Genomic DNA, 7153 nt, shown 5'->3' with positions numbered 1-7153 from the left:
TCTGAATCTCATTTCTCACTCTAGGAATTGTGCATTCTTTGCTTTATTTTCCCTCAACTCCTTTTCTACATTACATCATTGGAAACGAGCCTAGAAATTAGTCAAGTCATGTCCATAGACATGAACGCTAGAGAAAGAAAACACGAGATAGTGAGGTGGTGAATTACTAAGCACTGGGGTCAGCAAGTGTCTGAATTTTTGCTTCTGCTCTTCAAAGTTTTTGCTATTGGGTACATTCCAAGTTAGGCCTCAAGCCATTACCAGAACAGGTCATCTCAGTAGGTTTTTCTTTTACTTTTTTCCAAAGATGTTATCAATCAAGCTTTCCCAAAGGCTCACGGGCTGTTAGCAAAGCAAAAGGGAGCCTCAGTGTCTCAGACACAGGATTACCATCAGCTACAGGAAGCAGGGCTGAAACCAGGAGGATTTGGCCTTGCACTGTGTCTCTGTGTTTGAGAAAAAGCCTGAGAGAGCTCTGAGGACCTGAAAACAACCAGCATGACATGACCATTTGAAAAAGAAATCCTGGAGCATTCCAGAGACATGAAGACAAGCTCAGTACTGTGCAGCCAAAGGAGATCACTCCTCGGGGACTGGTTTGCGGAATTGAGAGAAATGACTTTTAAGAAGTGGCTGTCTGAGTGAGAACAATTAGGGACTTTCTTTTTCTTTTAGGACTGAGCTGCATGCTCACTAGTCTTAAATGCAAAGGTTGAATATAAAATGAGACAGAAAAAAAGAAATATGTTTCCCAACTGTCTGCATGTGGTCAGCTGCCAATCTGCCGAGCCTGGGCGGTGATTCTCGCCCTAAAGTCAGCAGAGAGATGGGTCGCATGTTCTTGTTGTTTCTCATCAGTGTTACATTTTAGCCATTTCAGTTGTGAAAGTCTTTGAAGTTTAACAGGAAAGACAACAAATTGTGGTCAGAGTTTGGGATTATAAACTCACTTCTATTCTACTGAGGCAAAAAGGCACACAGTTTCTCCTAGCCTTGGTTTCCGGATTCATAAAGTGAAAAAATAATAATTCTGCTTCAGGGATGACTTCTTACTGTTATTCGGGTCCTGGTTGAAATGTCCCTTCCTCCGAGAGATATCCTATCTGAAGTATCTCCCTCTCTCCAACCACGTGGCCGCTTTCTGTCACATCATCCAGTTCCAAGTCCTTCCTCAAACTCTGCTTTTACATTTATCTGTTGCCTGTCTCCCCCAATTAAACTATAAAGACTATGAGGGTAAGGACCTCTTATCTGTTTTGATTTGTTGATTCATTCAACAATTATTGTTTAGTGGCTTCTGGGCGCCAGACGCTGCTCAGTGACTGGGGATGCATCAGTAAAGTAAGGAGATTAAGATCCTGTTTTCTAACAGAGAATTCAGGCCTTGAACAAATGAGCAAATAATTTACAACATGTCCAGTGGTAATAGGTGTTCTGAAGAAGGATAACGTTTTTAAAGGAATAAAGTAGACCATTGTGGGGGGTATAATTTATACAGGGTGGTCAGGGAAGGCCTAAGGAGATGACATTTTAACAGAGACCTGGAGAAAAGGCAGGAGTAAGATGTGCAGATACCCGGAGCTAGTGTTTTCCGGGAAGTAGGAGCACTAAGGGCAAGAGCCTTGAGTGTTTTTTTCCAAAAACAGCAAGGGCAGTGTGGCTGGAGACGAGAGAGTGAGGGCCCAATGGGAGGAGATGACAGGGGAGCCCAGCTCATGGAAGCACCTGTGATTTATGGTAAGGGCTTTTGATTTTATTCTGAAAGACATGGGAAGATGGGCTAGTTCAGGGTAAAAGGGTAACTTCTGTTTTCTTTGGCTCACTATGACAGCTGTGTGGAGAGGAGACTGAAGAAGGTCCTTTTTTTTTTTTTAAAGATTATTTATTTGAGAGAGAGAGAGAATGGGGTGGGGGGGGAAAGGAAGAGAATCTCAAGCAGACTCCCTGCTGAGGGCGGAGCCAGAGGTGGGGCTCCACTTGGGCTTATAGTGGGGCTCAAGGCATGGCTCCATGCCGGGCTCCATACAGGGCTTGATCCCATGACCCTGAGATCATGACCCCAGCTGAAATCAAGAGTTGGATGCTTAAATGACTAAGCCACCCAGGCACCCCTTGAAGAAGGTCTTAATGGAAGCAATGTGACTGTCGAAGTTATTTATAGCAATGATCCAGATAAAAAATAAAGGTGTTTTGAATGGGTGGCAGCAATGGTGGTAGTGGGAAGGGCTTCAATTCCAGATATATTTTAGAGGTAGAGGCTACAGGATTTCCTGACAGATGGGGCAAGCAGGGGAGTAGGGAGAGAGAAGAATCAGGAACGTCTCCCGGGTTTTGGGGGTGCCTAGCTGGCTCAGTCAGTAGAGTATACAAGCCTTGATCTAGGGGTTGTGAGTTCAAGCACCATGTGGGGCAGAGAGCCTACTAAAAAAAAAAAAAAAAAAAAAGAATGTCTCCCTAGGTTTTGACCTGAACAACTGAAATGGAGATAGAGAGCTAGAGAGGCTTAGGGGAGGAGAAGATTAATATGAGAAGTGTGGAGGCAGGGGTGAATTTGATTTGACATATTAGTTAACTTTGAAATACATATTAGAAACCCAAGTGGAAATGCTGAATCAGTTAGACATACTAACTCAGAAGTTTGAAGGATTCTATAAAGACTGGAGATATAAATTTGGGCAGCATCAACAAATAGATAAAATTTGAAACCATCTCTTTCATCACTGTACCCTTGGTGCCCAACACAGTATGGACACTCAATAAATATTTGTCAAATTAATGAATGAGTGAGGATAAAATGAGATGATGGGTATGCAAGTGTCTTTCAAACTGTAAGTGCCTCTGCAAATAAAAGGTTAGACATAATATTATAGTACGATTATCTTACAAACAGAAAACCTCTGAATGAGCAATAAAGATTTAGCAAAAGCACAACTAGAAATCTTGCTTCTAACAGAAACAAACTCCAGATGGCTTCTTTCCTCCACCCCTTTTTGAATTTAAAGTTGATACTGTCTAATACTGTAATTAAGGGCAGTAAAGCACCATAAAAAAACCTGAATACTAGTAGAAATATAGCAATGGTTTTTCTCTAATCATGGCTCTTCAAATTGTCAAAAAGATTTTCAAACTGTTTTGAAGCAATTTTTCAAACTGTTTCAAAAGGAGTACTTTTTTAAAAACTACATGGGTTTTGTATGGACTTTCCCACCCCAGATCACGCCATAACTCTAAATTCAACTGGCATTATTTTGCATTAAATAAAAGATAGCCCCGACTTCTTTCTATTTGCCTTTTAAGTCATAGCCTGATAATTTCACTAAAAAAAAAAGTCACTTGATGGGGCACATGGGTGGCTCAGTTAGTTAAGCATCTAACTTGATTTCAGCTCAGGTCATGATCTCAGGGTCGTGAGATAGAGCCCCCCAACAGGTGTCATGCTCAGTGCAGAGTCTACTTGAGATTCCCTCTCTTCCCCTCCCTCTGGCCCTCTCCCCACTCAGGCACGTGCTCACCCCCACTCTTTCCCTCTCTCTTTCTAAAATAAATAAATAAATATTTTTTAAAAGACAAAAGAGTAGTTTGATGAATTTTATTGGGGAAACTATTGCTTTGGGACTTAAGCAACAATCTGGTAAAATTCTCTGGACTTTTTTTTTTTTTTAAGATTTCATTCATTTATTTGTTAGAGAGAGAGAGAGAGAGCACAAGCAGTCAGGCAGAGGGAGAAGCAGGCCCTCTGCTGAGCAGGGAGCCCAATGTGGGGCTCGATCTCAGCACCCTGGGATCATGACCTGAGCCGAAGGCAGACGCCTAACTGACTGAGCCACCCAGGCATCCCTTCTCTGGACTTTTTAAAGCACATGATAGAAATTAGAAGTTGCAAGTTATATTCCCTCTACTGATTATAGAAATATAACAAAGGTAAGGGTTTTCTGCCTATGATAGCTGAGCATTGGATATGAAGACTTAAAGTTTCCTGGACCAAGAAAGGAGGTAGTCAGGTAGATGGGTGGATGAGTGGATGGATGGATGGGGAGTAGTGAGTGTTGAAAGAAAGAGAAGCAGGAAGATATGGAAGCGTAAAAGGGAAAATGAGACATTCTGACTTTTAACAAGGGGCCAAAACAATTCAATAGGGCAAGGATAGTCTTCACAATCGACTGGTACAATTGATATCCCTACTAGAAAAATAAACCTGAGGCTTACTTCACGATTTGCAAAAATTATCTTGAAATAAATCATATATATAAATGTAATATCTAAATCTATAAAATGTATAGAAGGAAACAGAAGAAAAATTTTTGACTTTGATTTAGACAGGGTTCTTGTGACATAAAAAGCATGAATCATAAAAAGAAAAAATTATATATTAAACTTTATCAAATTTTTAATAGTTTTCTCTTTGAAAATCAATAGTCAGAAATTGGAAAATCATGCCAAAGACTGGGACAAAGTATTTGTTAAACATATATCTGATGAAAGGCCTTCTACTTGGAATAAATAAATAAACAAATCTTACAACTCAAGAATTTTTTAAAAATTTTAACAACAGACAAAGATTTGAACACACTTTTCAGATAATATGAAAATGACAAGCATATGAGAAGATGTTCAACATCATTCATCATCAGAGAAATTCAAGCTGAAATCACAATGAAATACTACTCCATACCCAACAGCAAGGCTCAAATTTTAAAAAAAACAACAAAACAAAACTGACAGTGACATCTATTCTTTAACCATGAGGAAATAATAGGGACTAAACTGGAAACTGTTGAATAGAAAAACTGTGGCAGGTTCATACACATACACCTACATATTACTCAGCTGTAACTACTGACACATGGCAGAACATGGATGAATCCCCAAAGCATTATGCTTAGTTAAAGAAGTTAAACACACACACAAAAAAACTCTTTTCTGCTTAATTCCATTTATATGTTGTTATTTTTTTAAAGGCAAAACTACAGAAACATAAACAGGTCAGTAGTTACCAGGACCTGGGGGTCGTAGGAGGAAAGTGACTGCAAAGGAGCAAGAGAGAACATGTTGGGGGGGACAGAAAGGTTCTATATCCTCATTGTGATAATGACTACATGTCTGTATAAATTTGTCACAACTCATAGAATTGTACACTTAAAAATTGGTAAATCTTATTGTATGTTAATTATATCTCTATAAAGCTGACAAAAGATATTCATTTGATGAGATTAAGACATACTGGACCATCAACAAGAGAGGATCAGTAAACTAGAAGGCAAATCAATAGAATTTATCCAAACTGAAACACAAAGAGAGAATAAAGTTTTAAGAAATGAATAGAACCTCAATGACTTTTGGGCCAGGAACAAGTATTCTAACAGAAAAGTACTTAGAGCCTCAGAAGGAGAGGAAAGAGTGAAGAAGGCAGATAAAAATATTTGAACAAGTATTGGCCAAAAATATTCCAAATTTAATTAAAAATATCCATCAACAGATGTCATGAGCTTAGTGAACCTCAAGCGGATAAATACAAAGAAAACCAAACCAAGGCACATCATAATCAAGGTGCTGAAGGCTCCAGATAAAAGCAGCCAGAGGAAAAAAGACGTATGACATTTGTATTAAGAATGACGGCTGACTTATTGGAAACAACGTAAACCCAGAGAACAAAACTTCCAAGTGCTTAAAGAAAAACTGGTCAAGCTAGACTTATACGTGCAATGGAAATGGCCTTCCGAAATCAGGGCAAAATAAAGACATATCCAGATGAATGAAAGCTGAGAGAATATGGTCCCAGGAGACTCACACCCATAAGAACTCAAAGAAGTTACACAGAGTGAATGGAAATGACACCAGATTTACAGGAAGGAATATAACACACCAAAGATAGTAAATATGTGGTTAAATATAAAGACTACTTTTAGTTAACTTCTTTAAAAGATCATTGACTACATAAAGCATGTGACATTATAACAATGTAACAAATATAGAGTTAAATTGACAACACCATTATCACAAAGATGAGATGGAAGGTAATGGAATAAGGGTGAATATTGTAATCCCTAGAGCAACCACTAAAACAAATAAGAATACAAAAGTTGTAGTTCAAAATCCAGTAGAGGACCTAGAATACTATAATAAATAATATTTTGTTAATTCATGATAAGGCAGAAAAGAAGGAATAGGGGAAGAACAAAGGGGACAAACAGAAAGTAGATTTATACCCAACCATATCAATAATTTATATTAAATGTCAATAGACTAAACACTTCTGTTAAAGACAGAGCTTATCTAATTGGATTAAGAAAACCAAAACCAAATACATGTTGGTTTCAAGTGATGCACTTTAAATATAAAGACACAGATAAACCCTTAGTGAGAAGAAATTGAGGAAATACACATCTTCAATATCAGGAATGATAGAAAAGACATGTCTACTGATCCTGCTGGTATAAAAAGGACCAAGCCAGTTACATTCATATTGAAGGCTTACAACCTAATATTGTGTGTATCCCAACTGGCTAAATATTCATCAAGCCACAGATTGTGCTAAACAGTTCAGGTACATCCTTTTATTTAGTCCTCTCACAATCCTGTAGTGTAGATATATTTTTGTTCATATTTTATAGATGAGAGAAATCAAGGCTGGCAGAGGGTAACTGACTTGCCCAAGGTCAGACAGCTTGTTACTAGCAGAACCACTTCCTTACTGAACTACATTTTCTGGATATTCCTAGCCTCATAACTGTCTCATTAGAATGAGTTTTAAAGTATATATTATATTTTAAAGGAAGAACAGGTCTTGTTTTTATTTATTTATTTTTTCTGAAACAATCTTACAGCCTGAAGTTCTTGAAGGAAGAATGGAAAACTACTCACTGACTTGCTGCCACTGTTGCCATGGGAACCTGAAAAGAGATTACATACACATCAATTTTACAACTCCATCTTTTAATAAGTGCAGAACATAACCACAGGCTGCTGACTCCTCGTGGAAAACTCCCTGAAAAATCCATCTAATCAAAAATCTCCACAGCTTTTCTAATACAAAAATCCCAATTCACACAGTAAGCTGAACTTTGCCAGATGGGGTGGATAATGATTCTCTTTTCCTAAACTGCTGTCCATCCTCTGCCTATTGAGAAGTGAATCAAGACAAAAAAACAAAAAC

The 7153-nt window shown here is 38.3% G+C and overlaps 1 long non-coding RNA gene across 1 annotated transcript in view; it reads right to left on the bottom strand.

The window, feature by feature from the left end:
* Positions 1-6885, bottom strand: part of LOC145723256 (uncharacterized) — a 62505-nt gene extending 55620 nt beyond the window's left edge. Inside the window, exon 1 of the long non-coding RNA XR_014148179.1 lies at positions 6862-6885. This is a non-coding gene — a long non-coding RNA (uncharacterized LOC145723256). The remainder of the gene's footprint in view (positions 1-6861) is intronic.
* Between the last annotated feature and the right edge of the window lie 268 nt (positions 6886-7153).

The sequence above is a fragment of the Leptonychotes weddellii genome, chromosome 9 (genome assembly GCF_054177405.1).
Source record: "Leptonychotes weddellii isolate Sample4059 chromosome 9, ASM5417740v2, whole genome shotgun sequence".
Taxonomy (NCBI): domain Eukaryota; kingdom Metazoa; phylum Chordata; class Mammalia; order Carnivora; family Phocidae; genus Leptonychotes; species Leptonychotes weddellii.
The sequence above is the reverse complement of the archived record's forward strand: the minus strand, read 5'-3'. Positions and strand labels throughout refer to the sequence as shown.